Raw genomic sequence first — 14,297 nt, forward strand, 5'->3', positions numbered from 1 at the left:
AGGCATTTTTCTAGTAAATTTTATTTCTTATATTGTTATAATGTTATTAATATAACATTCAAAATTGTAAAAACTTAATTTTTTTAAATCAATTTAAGTACTAAATAAGTCTAGCAAAGGATATAAAAACATCCTGATGAAAAACATTTAAAAATTTATTGGGGGGCCGGCCCGGTGGCTCAAGCGGTTAGAGCTCCGTGCTCCTAACTCCGAAGGCTGCCGGTTCGATTCCCACATGGGCCAGTGGGCTCTCAACCACAAGGTTGCCAGTTCAATTCCTCGAGTCCCGCAAGGGATGGTGGGCTCTGCCCCCTGCAACTAAGATTGAACACGGCACCTTGAGCTGAGCTGCCTCCCGGATGGCTCAGTTGTTGGTTGGAGCGCGGGCTCTCAACCACAAGGTTGCCAGTTCAATTCCTCGAGTCCCGCAAGGGATGGTGGGCAGCGCCCCCTGCAACTAAAATTGAACATGGCACCTTGAGCTGAGCTGCCGCTGAGCTCCCGAATGGCTCAGTTGGTTGGAGCCTGTCCTCTCAACCACAAGGTTGCCGGTTCGACTCCCGCAAGGGATGGTGGGCTGTGCCCCCTGCAACTAGCAACGGCAACTGGACCTGGAGCTGAGCTGCGCCCTCCACAACTAAGACTCAAAGAACAACAACTTGAAGCTGAACAGAACCCTCCACAACTAAGACTGAAAGGACAACAATTTGACCATTGCTCCCCAATAAAGTCCTGTTCCCCTTCCCCCAATAAAATCTTTAAAAAAAAAAAAAAAAAAAAATTTATTGGATAGTATGAAAGCAGAATGAAGTGAAATATAAACCATGACAAGGGGGCTGACAGGGAAGGCAGGATGAAGGAAGGGGCTTCAATGAGTGAGTTTATGATCATTAACTCATATATATTCACACTAATATGTCTTAAACACTATTTCTGGAACTTTTCAAAGGTGTTAGTAAATAGTGGACAGTGGTACAGAAACAATCCTCCATTCATACTATTTCCCATAAAAATGAAGATATAGTTCAGCCTCATTTTTGCAATGGTTAAATTTTTTAGTGCATGACATATATGTTTATGAGATTGGACATTGGTATCTGGGACCAGAGGCTTCAAATTAATTTGAACCATGGTGTGTGGCTGTTTGTGTTTAACATCCTTGTGAAAGAATTTGAAATTGCCTTATACATTTGGCATTTGTCAGGTGCTCCTGACAAAATTTGTTCTGCAGAAAATCAGAGTTTTTCACAGTCTGAGGAAGCTTTGTGGTTACTTGCACAATTTTAATCCCTTGTGAGTCTTCCCTTGTGAACAGAGTGATATCTTTGAGAGTCCACTATGATTTTCTGATAGAAGCAAGAAGAGCTATAAATGGCAAAGGTGAATGATTGAAATAAGCTGCAAATGGGGTATCATTTTGAGTGATCTCCCAATTTATTAGACATCCTCCAATAAGGAAATTTATAACGCCCCTTTATAGGAGGAGAATGGGCAGACTTTTGTTTTAATATTCCACAAAGCCCAAAATGCCCATTTAGTTTTTCACAGGTATTGTTTCCATATGCCTACACTTCCACTACATGTTAAGAAAGAGAAAAATGCAACAGCTTTGTGTTTAATTAAAGGACAAATGAAGGCTAGTCTTTGTCTTTTTCCATGTTCACTCTTGCTTTCATAGCACTGCAGAGATTAGTGTCATTTCATAACCATGATTACCTTATTTGGTCACCCCTCAACATCCTTCCCATTTTACAAATGACAAAAGTTAAGCACAGGAGCTGAGTTCTGCTGAAACTTATGCACACCATGATGAAGGCCTAATGTGGCCATCACCTGTACTAGGCACTGTCAAAGTGTTTAAATCTCAAAACAACTCTGGAGAACAAGTATAATTACACAGTTTTCAAAATGTAACATCAAATTTCAAACATAGTACTCAAAAGTCTACATTTATATGACATTCTAGAAAAAGCAGAGGTATAGAGAACTAGGAGGTAAGAGTGGAGGGAAAATTTGTCTACACATGGGCACTAGGAAGTTGTTTTCTTGGGGTGAAGTAGTGTTTTTATCCTGATTATGGTGGTGCCTGTATGCATTTATGAAAATCCATGGAACTACACTTTTAATTGGAAATTTTACTATTTTTCTTTTTATTTATTTTATTTTATTTTTAAAAATATTTAACAGTAATTTCTCGTTTTAAATTTTTATTAGGGAATTTTGGTGAACAGTATGTTTCTCCAGGGCCCATCAGCTCCAAGTCATTGTCCTTCAGTCTAGTTGTGGAGGGCGCAGCTCAGCTCCAAGTCCAGTTGCTATTTTCAATCTTTAGTTGCAGGGGGCGCAGCCCACCATACCATGCGGGAATTGAACGGGAACCTTGTTGTTAAGAGCTTGCACTCTAACCAACTGAGCCATCCGTCCAACCCGAATTTTTCTATTTTTAAACGAATTAGTAGAAAACAAAAATCTCTTATGAACTAAGAGGAAATTTAAACCTACCCAAACCTCGATTTTTAGATGTGCAATAACAGTATTTTCCACCTCCCAAAGACTTGTGACCCATCAGGCGTTTGTTGGAACCCCATCTGAAGCTAGTAAACACTCTCCACAGTCACACTTGCCCTCACCACATTACCTGAGAGAAGTGAGAGGGAACCATCTGTGTGTGTCTGTCAATGTGTCACCAACTTCCTTGGGCCAAAACTCTGGCAATGCTGTGGTTTGATATTTCAAAGGAATTCCAGAGAGTTCCACAGGGGCTTCTCCTGGAAAGAAGTGGGGGTGGTGGTGTTTCCTAGTACTTGGGCATTCCCACCAGGTCCTGTTCTGGAACCACTTGCAACTCAGTCCAGGCTACCTGACATCTCAAGGTCAAACCCAGTCCTGATCTTTATTTCTTCAAAACTTCACTAGGGATCCACACCTTGAGCTCTTCTAGCAGTCATTTCTGTGCAGAAATTCCACATGGCAGTGATCAAAGACTCTGGAAGAAGTGGGACACAGTGACTCACATTCTTCCAGGGCAACAGGCTACCAAATGAACTCCGCACCCTATTTCCCCGCTAGACAAACTTGACTTCGCATCTGTCACAGTTGCAACACATAACACATGCAATTTGTGAGGGAGAACATTGCGCCCACAGCAGTGTGCATTCGCACCCATGCCCGCCCACCTTCCCACTATCTCCATCCCGGCCTCCGCTTCCTACCTTTGCGGAGGACCGGGTTGCACATGCGCCGTCAATGTCCTCATTTCCAAACTCCCCAGCAGTTCCAGGTGTAGACTTGTGGGGGACAGAGCCCCAGAGAGTAGTTTAGAGGCTCTCGGCCTCACGTGAAGGGGTACTGGCTCGGGTGGTGAATGGCCGTTGGCTGTGGCTGATTGGCCGTGGGCTGTGGCCGGTTAGCCAATTGGCCGCTGGTATAACTGCTGCGGCTACGGAGGAGAGCTGAGGACTGCCGAGGAGCCGAGCAGAATGGAAGAGAGTAGAGGAACAGAGTCGAGGAGAGTGGAGGAGAGTCGTCGGTCGGTCAGCTGGTGAAAAGGCGGACGGCAGGTCGCGCGTCCGGTGGGCCCAGCCTCCAGTGAGACCATAGTGGTATGACTCCCCTACCTATGGCTCCGTGGGTGTTCCTTGTTGGCCTCACCATATCCTGCGTTCTTGTGTGGGGAGCGGGAGCAGAGACCCCGCACGACAAATGGCGCAGCGAGCAGGGTCTCCCGCCCGACAAGACTCCTCGACCCTCCCTGCCTCACATGCTCCCGCGCTGGCCGGGAAACGCCCCGTGGATCCCAAGTCCTTGGGAGAAGTACAGCTTAGAGTCAAAGCCTCCTCAGACTCCAGCACCCCGCTTTTCCGGTTACTCCTGGCACGCGACCCAGACGCACCAGGTTGGTGCCGCGCAGACACGTGGGAGTTCTGAATTTGTTGACGTGAGCAGGTGCAGCTTCCTGCGTGGCAGACGCTGAGACCACAGTTCTTGGAAGAGCCGGAGAGTATGCAGGCCAGGTCAGCGTGGGAAAGGAAATGCTGAGGAGACCCTCAAATCCTGCTCCCACTCCTAGCTATCAGCTTCCGGGAGGCTCGTTTGTGCCGGAAGTTGCCTGTCCCGGGAAGAGGCGATATCCAAGCTTAAGAGACCTTCACTTTCCCTTGGCAGATTGTGGCAGGTGTGCTGGAAACTGTGACGGTAGATGGTGAAGGTTGCAGGGCGAACGGTGGGAGCTGACCTGGGGACGACAGGGTGGGGATGCAAACACTGGAGAAAAGTGCAGCAGAGATGATGGAGGCCGAGGGACCGCTGCAGAGAGCGTGACAGAAGGGGGAGGGGCTAAAGTGGGGGCGGGGCCGACGCTCTCCTGGCCGAACTCCCCTTGAGAAGCAAAGGAACCAGGGATGTCAAGGAGTGAGGGCCCCTCTCCTGATGGGAACCTAAATCACCGCGAGCGCCGGAAGCGGGTAGTGCCCCTGACCCGGGCAGTCTCAGGCTCCAGTTACCCTAGGGGGTGATGACACCACTGTTACTGACCCTTTCGGGTGGGGGAACAAAACTAAGGTCCTTTTGTCCAGTGCCATTCCAGCCAATAAAATGAGACTGAGTTTGGTAAAGCAGAGAGAAACTTTATTCTTTGATCAAGGAATGGAGAAAAGTGAGCTCGTGTTCTAAGGGCACCTCCTGGGCTGGAAGGAGCGTTCTGTATTTATAGGCTGAGGAGAGGAGTGACTGAATTCTTTTTTAGGCATGTTTAGTTATTCTGCTGCACTTGGTGCTTTTTGCACACGATGCCCCATTGCCATCTTGGTTTTTGTGCTTGGCACCTTGGTCTTTGCGTTCGGCACTCTTCCTTTTGTGGTAGGGAATCCTTTTCACTTCCTGTAAGCAAACACAACTTCTGACAGTTTAGATATGAAAAATGTTAGCATTTTTAGATAATAGCCCGGTAACTACCGCCTCCCTACAGGTTGTTACAGAGACTGGGGCTGGGGTGGGTGCAGACCGGGTTTTGTGCGCAGTGAGAGTTATGCAATGAGACGCCTCTGCCCCAGCATGTCAGTCAAAGGATCTTTTGGGAATTCCCCACCACTCACAATGACAACCTGTATTATTTGGAATGGGGACAGTAACCCTTCACTCTGGGCAGATCAAGTGGATGTGACCCCATGAGTGAGTTCAGACAAATGGGAAAAACTCTGTGTGTGTGTGTGTGTGTGTGTGTGTGTGTGTGTGTGTGTGTATGTGTACCCAGCCTTTCAATGAGAATGTATTTCCTCATATGTAACAGGCTTTGTACTGGGTGCTGTCTGTTTAGCTGTGATCAGAACAGAGGGAATATCCCTGTCATCTTGGAGCTGAAATTCTGAGGGAAAAACAAGGAAATGTAATCAAACTATAAAGTATATCGAATGGTGGTAAGTCGAAGAAGAAAATGAAAATGGGAAAGGGTGCAGAGGGTCTGGGCTGTGTTTGTGTGTTGGGGAGGTCTGTAAGTGTCCATTATCTCTGAGAGTGTGTGTACCTTTATGTTCAGATTCTAAAGTCTGGGTGATTCTGTCTCTGGAGCCACGTGGGTATGGCTGGGATTGTCCATGTCACTGAGTTGTGTTCAGGCAGGAGTGTTAATGAGTCTCCTGCACGACTGTGATGTTTCTTGTCTCTGTTTATGTCTCCTATTCTGTGTATAATAAATAATCTAATGTTGGCCATTTGGATGTCTTCCTTGGAAAATGTCTACTCAATTCTTCTGCCCATTTTTAAATTGGATTGTTTGGGCTTTTTTTCCCCTTCTATTGAGTTGTGTGAGTTCTTTATATATTTTGGATATTAACCCCTTATCAGATACATGACTTGCAAATATATTCTCCCATTTTGTTGGTTGCCTTTTCATTTTGTTCATGGAGAAATTTCTTAAAGTGATTGAAATTTCAACTGTCTCAACCACCTCATACACATTAGGATGGCTACTACAAAAAAAGAAAACAGGAATAACAAGTGTTAGTGAGGATGTGGAGAAATTGGAAAACTTGTGCACTGTGAGTGGAAATATAATATCGTGCAGTTGCTATGGATACCAGTATGGCAGTTCCTCAACATATTAAAAATAGAATTACCATTTGATTTAGCAATTGCACTTTGAGTATATACCCAAAAGAATTGAAAGCAGGGACTCAAGGAAATATTTGTACATCCATGCTCACAGCAGCATTATTTACAATAGTCAAAAGATGGAAGCAACCCAAATGTCCATTGATGGATGAACGGATAAACAAAATGTGGCGTATACATACAATGGAATATTATTCAGCCTTAAGAAGGGGGAAAGTTCTGACAAACGCCATAACATGGATGAACCTGGAGGACATTATGCTCAGTGAAATAAGCCAGACACACAAAAAACCAAATAGAGACAGAAAGTAGAATGGTGTTTGGTTGCCAGCAGTGGGGTGGGGGTGGGAGGCAATGGGTAGTTATTATTTAATGATATATAGTTGTAGATGTGAACAAAACCAACTTCATCTCTGTATCCCGGATTTCATTTCATTTTTAATTTTCATGCTTTGACCTTTTACCAACTTCACTTTCCTTAGCAAGCATATCAAAGTCTTCTGGTTGAAGATTATCTGTGTTCCTTAAAGTATAGCCATAAATGTTTTTGTTAGCGACAGCCAGAATGGCATGACAACTGAGATAAATATCAAACTAGTTATAATATCGATTATAAACAATCACCCATCACAAGACCACCAGGAAGTATGGCCTCTGGTGCTACTACGTTCTTTGTCCCTTAGTCTTGTCAATCATTAGTACCCGAGTTATACTATAAAAACAGTACTGTAATGAGTCTGTTAGCAGAGAATAATTTGTGCACACTACTGAGTTGTCTATCTGCTCCAGTCCGGTCTTCCCATAAATAAATAAATTCCACTATATGCTATGGAGTTGCCTGCTTTGTATGTCAGTCTTAAGATACTTTCTCATTATGGTGGCCATTAGACCTTTGCCCCGCCATCAGACAAATGGGTATGCAGTTTCAGTTTTGCAATATGAAAAGAGTTCTGGAGATGGATGATGGGGATGGTTGCACAACAGTGTGAATGTACTTAATGCCACTGAACTGTATACTTAAAAATGATTAAGATGGTAAATATTAGGTATATTTTACCACAATTTAAAAATTCAAATTCAGATCCAAATTCATACTTAATACAATAATAGCCAGTCTCCCCCGGAGTGAAGGGAAGGGCATGTCATCTTATGCTGAAGTATTGAGTATCTACTGCTGCTTAATAATATCACTCCAAAACCCACAGATTAAAACAACAGTTATTTTGCTAACAGATCTGCTGTTTGGCCAGGGCTGGGTATTGACATCTCTACTCCACACTCAAACCAGTTTGTTGGAGGAGATAATCAAGATGACATAATTGCTGCTGACCCTTGACCTTGACCCAGGCAATCAGAGGCTCCTCACCCCCTCCCATGTCCTTGGAAAGTATGTTCCGCCTACTTTTCCCACAGTGGGAGTTGTTCTAAGGACATAGCCTTGGGTGAGTATGGTGTTGTTGAGACCATCTTGATTTTATCCATGACTGAATCCAGTTAAGGCCTAGGTATAAACTTTGAAGATTCTGGTGGATAGGTGTGGAAATCTACAGATCTTACCTTGCAAGGAATTTCCCTTGCTAATTAAAACGGCCACCTGCCAGTCTTGAGGGCCCTGCCTCTTCAGTCTCTCCTTGCCTTCTGTGTCCAGGAGCCAGTTTGTGAACCCACACAGTTGGAGTGTTCTTCTGGCTAACTAGTTTTTACAGAGCCTGCCATAGCTTCTTATCCTGTGGATCATAGGGAAGTTACAGCAAATAGCAGTGTTAACAAAATGCAGGACGGTCTCTCCCCACCCATTAGTAAAAGTGTCCTTTTTAGTTCACCATTGGTAAATCTGGTCTTTATCCATTCCAAAAGAAAATAAAAACTAAGTCATAAAAGGACAAAGATATTCTTTTGGCTTGGATTCTCATAACTACTATTTAGTGTCTTTTGCAAACCTGTAAAATAGGCTTTCTTTAGTTGTCATTTCCCGAGGTTTAAGTGTATGTTACCAGGAGTCATCACTAGATGGTAGCAGAGAGCGTAAATCAGATTTCAATAGAGGGTTAAGCCAGCTCAAGCGTTTCCAGGCATCATGTGTCTTCGGAAACTAAGTATGCTGTTCAGGCTAAGACTGGAGCTGAGGCACCTCCTGCCAGCACACACATGGGGCTCCTGTACGTCTTGCCAATCAGGGTTCTGATAGTTCAGACCCTTGGGTTCTGGCAAACGGCTGCTAGTGTCCCTAAATAAAGCTGCTTTGGACAGCAGGCTCACTTAGTGCCTCCTGGCTTTGTGATCACAATTTCCCCCGCTTTTGCACACCTCCCTTCTTGTGGATCTAAGCTGAGTCAATTTGGCGGTTTCACCCCTCCCCCCCTTTTTGAGAGCATTCCCAGCCACAAACATGGGTCTGCTGGGTCATGTTTTTACCTTTCCCTTGGGAATTTTATATGGAAATAAAATGTAAATCTCCAATTCATGCCATACATAAAACTTCTTGACAAGTGGACTAAAGATAAATGTGAATCTTAAACAATTTAAGAAAACATAAGAGATCATCTCCATGAATTTGGAATAGGCAAATTTTTTTTTTTTTAAAGAACACAAAATATGTCTTGGTGTGGGCCTCTTTAGTTTCATCTTGTTTGTGAGTCACTACCCTTCCTGGACTTGTGTGTCTATTTCCTTCATTAGGTAAGGGAAGTATTCCATCAATATTTCTTCAAATAGGTTTTCAATCTCTTGCTCTCTCTTCTTCTGGTACCCCTATGATGTAAATGTTGGTATACTTGATGTCCGAGAAGTCCTTAAGTTATCCTCATTGTTAAAAAATTCTATTCTTCCCCTAAGTCCACTGAGCATCCATAAAACTAGTGTTTTGCACTGTGTGTCTGGTAGTTTGCTTGTCTACATTTTGTTTAGTTCTTTTTCTGGAGTTTTGTCCTGTTCTTTCATTTGGGATGTTTCTCTATTCCCTCACTTTGGTTGCCTCCCTGTGTTTGTGTCTGTGTATCAAGCAGATCTGCTGTGTCTTCCAGTCCTGGCAGGATGGCCATATGTAGTAGGTGTCCTGTAGGGCCCAGTGGTGCAAACTCCTTGGTCACCTGAGCTGGGTGCTCCAGGTGTGTCCCCTGTGTGTGTCCTCCTGTTGTGGTCGAGCCTTGATTGCTGCTGGCACGTCAGTGAGTGGGATTGACCCTCAGGTTGACTGGCTATGAGGACTGGCTCTGACTACAGCAGACGAGCTGTTGTGGAGGTCGGACCCCCTAGAGCAGGATTCATTTTATGGTGCTCGGGGGCTTGCTGAATCCATCATTTGGGTGTGTCATTTCTGGAGATAAATGGGTGGTGCTCTGGTGTGGTCTGAAGCTAACCAGGAGGTGGTGTGTTTGTTCTGGGGCATTTGGGAGGGGCTCCAGTATTGACCCAGGTCAGCTGCTGCCTGTATCTGGCCCGGGACCACCTGGTAGGAGCTACAAAGTGATCTGTAGTTGGTAGCTGCCTGTGCTGGACTTGGAGGCACTTGGGAGAGGCTAAGCTGTGAACTGAGGCTGGCTGTCACTAGTGCCAGGCTTGGGGCTGCTTAGCAAGAGGTGTAGGGCATGCCAAGGACAGTTTCTGCTTGTTTGGTATTTGTGGACCTTTGAGAAATTTTAGGAAAGTCTGCAGCATGGGCTGAGACCTGCCGCTTGTGAGGAACAGCCACTGAAAGAGGTTCGGGCTGATGCTTGGTTTGGATAGGATGGGGTCTCAGGGAACCACCAGGATGGGAGTAAACAGTGTTAGCCAGGTTGATGGAGACTTAGATTTAGTGCCTGCATGCTCATGCAGGCTGGGTGGGGGGAAGGTTCAACAAAGGAACAATGGCACCTGCCAGCACTTCTGTCCCAGCCAGAGCTACCACTCCAGCCCTCACCCAGAAGACAATTCAATTCCTCCCCGTATATCCTTGGTGCTTTTAGAGCTGCTGTCCCTTCACTGGAGTTTGTGAGTGAGTGAGTCTTTGCACAGGTCCTTTAGGAGGAATGCCTGGGACTCCAGCAGCCCTACCTCTCACCTGGATAGAACACCTGCTGATTTTCACAGCCATATGTGGGGACTGGTCTTCCCAGCATTGGATGTCCAGTCTGGGGAGCCCAGTGTGGGGCTGGGTGCCCTTGCTCCTCAGGGGGAACCTCTGCAGCCAAGATATTCCTCCCAATTTTTAGCCATCACATGTGGGTATAGGACCAGCCCATTTCATATCTCCACTCCTTTTATCAATACTGACAAGGCTTATTTATATCCTTAGTTATAGGAGTTCTGTTCCTCCTTCAGATGGTTCTCAAGGGTGGTTCTGTAATTTAGTTCTAATTTTGATGTCATTGTGGGAGGATGCGAGCACAGTGTTTACCTACTCCACCATCTTGACTGAAAGTCAGGATCCTTATTTTTATAGTGTCTCAGTACTCTAGTAACTGCATGGATACAGGACTGTGTATCATTCACACTATTTACAAACACCCTTGAGCAGTTCCTGTAACAGTGTTTACTTAAGACAGATTAGGTGACAGAAATAAATATTAATGAACATATCCTCACTCACTGATGCCCCTACTGTCCATAGAAAAAAATACAGACTACATCTTCCTGCTTTCCCTTGTTATGGATTATTTTCTGCCAAAACCCATATTTCCATTTTTATACCAAATCTCTCTTCTTTGCATAAAAATCTTTACCTTTTTTAACATCAGTTTTTCCACAAACATGTATATACAAGAACTGCAAGGACTTGTTTGTTCCTTGCTTCCACATTGACAGCCTACCACACATGCCTTGATTAGTTTCAAGCCTAATTTTTTTTCTTGATCTGTCTATATGTCGGCTAAAATCTGTTTAATTTATTTAGGTTCTCCTATGTTGGGTGCATAGATGTTTACTAGGGTTATGTCCTCTTGTTGGATCGATCCCTTTATTATTATGTAGTGCCCTTTGTCTTTTATTGTAGTCTTCATTTTTTTATTATAGTCTTCATTTTAAAGTCTATTTTATCTGCTATAAGTATTGCTAGCCCAGCTTTTTTCTCATTTCCGTTTGTGTGAAATATCTTATTCCATCCCTTTACGTTCAGCCTGTGTGTCTTTTGATCTGAGGTGAGTCTCTTGTAAAGAGCATATACACTCAGCCACCCTTTGTTTTTTGATTGGAGCATTTAGTCCATTCACATTTAAAGTAATTATTGATAGGTACATATTTATAGCCATTTTGTTATTCATATTTCTGGTCTTCCTTTGTTAGTTTGTTTTCACCTTTCTTCAGCTTAAAGAAGCCCTTTTAACATTTCCTGTAATACTGGCTTGGTAGTAATGAATGCCTTTAGCTTATTGTTTTCTGTGAAGCTCTTTTTCTCTCCTTCAATTTTAAAAGATAGCCTTGCTGGGTACAGCAGTCTTGGTTGTAGGCCTTTGTTTTTCATCACTTTGAGTATTTCCTGCCACTCCCTCTGGAGTTTCAGAAGCCTGCAAAGTTTCTGTAGAAAAGGCAGCTGATAGTCTCATGGGAGCTCCCTTGTAAGTAAGCTGCTGTTTTTCTCTTGCTGCTTTTAGGATCCTAATTTTGTTTAGAATGGCTGGTAGATAAAAAGAGGTTCAAAAATTAACACTGAGTGGGCCGGCCCAGTGGCTCTGGAGGTTAGAGCTCCATGCTCCTAACTCTAAAGGCTGCCGGTTCGATTCCCACATGGGCCAGTGGGTTCTCAACCACAAGGTTGCCAGTTCAATTGCTCGAGTCCCTCAAGGGATGGTGGGCTCCACCCCCTGCAACTAGCAAAGGCAACTGGATCTGGAGCTGAGCTGCACCCTCCACAACTAAGACTGAAAGGACAACAACTTGACTTGGGAAATAAAAGTCCCGGAAGTACACACTGTTCCCCAATAAAGTCCTTTTCCCCTTCCCCAATAAAATAAATAAATAACACTGAGTGAAGAGCATGGTCTCTGAACTAAAAGGACTGGTTTTGAATCCTGACCCTGGGTTTACCACTTGCTAGCTTTGTAATCTGTAGGCCTGTTAATTCACAAAAGGAGATAAAAGTATCTACTTCATAGTTTCAGAGAATTAACTTATGTTAACAGAGTTAATTTATGGGAAACAACTAAACAGTGCCAGATATATAGTAAGCGTACTCAATAGTTTACATAGTGAGAAAGAAAAATCAGCTCTTAAGAACTGGGACATACATGGCCTGGCATTCACTTGTTGGACAGAAACAATTTTACACAACACTATCATCAGACAAGGTCATTGGGTGATTGTTATGGAGCAAGGAAAAAGCGAGAGCCTATAATCATTATGTAATCATGGCATTACACATGGCATTATGTAATCATTTATTCTGCATGGCATTGCAGAATAAAGAATTATGCAAATCACAAAATGAATACATATTCCCCTAGTCTAGCTAATAAAACTGACTTCTTTATAAATTAATTTTAGCCCCAGTTCCTTTTTTTCTGCCTTCTGCCTTAAAATTCCCAATTATACAATTATATTCACTTCCTCTATCAGATGTCCCCAAGAGCATTCTCAGGTGTGATGAAACCCTAGACAGACTGACAAGATTCAGAAGAGCTGTCAGATTATGATTATGGTGAAAAGATACAGATTAAAATCAGCAAAGGGAAAAGGCATATATGGTGAAGTCCAGGAGAAATCAAGTGCAAGCTTCGAGTTGTCCTTTCTCAGTGGAGTTGCATGAACAGCACTCCCAGCAATGGTGAGTGACAGCACATGTGAACTGTCACCAATCACAGAATCTCACCTGAGCTTCGGTCTCCAGCATTTTTAATGGGGGTCATGTAGCCAACGAGCACCCAGGTAACTGAGTTTATCTACTCGGTGTCCTGGTCCCCTCAGAGGTCAAACTGACACATTGTCACCTATGTCCTTATGCATACAGAAACAGGCATTCACCGTAAATCACATTGTTAGCACAAGGCATCTGGTCAAACTGATACAATGTGGCCCAAGACCTCAGGCAGACAAAACATTCTAATCAATCAAAATTTTCCAAGGTCTCAGAATTTATTATCTCTCAGGAACTGACCAAGGACCATTGCTTTCCTTGAAAAGGACAGAGATGGAGCAATAAAGCTTGCTGAGTTAATACTATACTGCACACTTCCTGGTAACAGCCAACTCAGTGCAAAGCCTAACATCACCTGAAATAAGCCCAATTGCTGTTAATCCTTTCTAACAATTTCTGGGATGTCCTGTTGTTCCTCATGCTATGTGGTCACCCCATTGCAATAAGTCAGTAAACCTAATTTTGTTTAACTGCAGTTGTACTTCTCATGGTTTTTGGTTAGTGGGCATTGACATAACGAATGTATAAGCTTTTGTCCTTACAAACAAATAAGTGGTGTCAAGGGAAAAATTGTTTCATATTATAAAAAAGTTTTGAATGAAAGAAATCTAAAATATTTATGTACTATGACCTCAGAACATGTTTTAAAAGACAAATGTAGGATGATTTGACAATAATTGTATTGGAATATTTTAACATATTCTGTCAGCACATGAAAGATTTCATTAATATACAGCAAATATAAGACTAGTTTTACTAGGATTTTTCTAAGAAATATGTACAAAACTTTTGTGTTTGACTAAAAAAAAGTAACCTATTTTACAAATATAAAAATTGTAATGAAATTTTACATATTAAATTTATTGTTTAGAGATTACACTGAGGTGCCTAGTTCTCTCATGGAATTGTCTGGAAACAAAAAGTACAGAATAAATGCAACCACTCAATAATGCAATCAGGAAACAAAGTTCTATGCATTTTCTTTCACCATGTTGTAACTTTCAGGGTGGAGTCAGGAACACGGGGCCACTAGACACATTATAGGAAGATAGTTACTACACAGAGTAAACCTAACATAAATATGTAAGAAGTGGAGAAAAGAGGGGGTATCAGAGGTCACCAACCCAAACCTAAATAAGTTGCCTGGCTGGATGTGTTGGAGCTTGTGGGAAAATCCAAACTATGGATGTGTGAGAATGGAAGTGAATCCATGACAGGAGAGCTACTGGAAATGTCTGTAGAAGGTGCTAATTCTGAGAGAATAAGGCCAAATACTTGGTGTTTGGTTTGTGGAATCAACAGGCCCAGATGAGAAAAATCCACTGGAAATTGGTGCCCACTGAGCCCTTACATACCTATC

The 14,297-nt window shown here is 43.2% G+C and overlaps 1 long non-coding RNA gene across 3 annotated transcripts; it reads right to left on the reverse strand.

The window, feature by feature from the left end:
- Positions 1-67: 67 nt before the first annotated feature.
- Positions 68-5,335, reverse strand: LOC109454011 (uncharacterized). 3 transcript variants are annotated; one of them, XR_012497998.2, is made up of 4 exons: positions 3,618-5,335; positions 3,213-3,375; positions 2,639-2,768; positions 68-2,326 (listed from the first exon to the last, which is right to left on the reverse strand). It is a non-coding gene; the product is annotated as an uncharacterized LOC109454011 (long non-coding RNA). The 3 variants fall into 3 exon arrangements; XR_016018983.1 differs by having other exon boundaries at positions 3,213-5,335; XR_016018984.1 differs by having other exon boundaries at positions 2,639-2,986; positions 3,213-3,954.
- Positions 5,336-14,297: the final 8,962 nt, after the last annotated feature.

This window comes from Rhinolophus sinicus, chromosome 15 (assembly GCF_057876585.1).
Source record: "Rhinolophus sinicus isolate RSI-liver-muscle chromosome 15, RSI-T2T, whole genome shotgun sequence".
Classification (NCBI taxonomy): domain Eukaryota; kingdom Metazoa; phylum Chordata; class Mammalia; order Chiroptera; family Rhinolophidae; genus Rhinolophus; species Rhinolophus sinicus.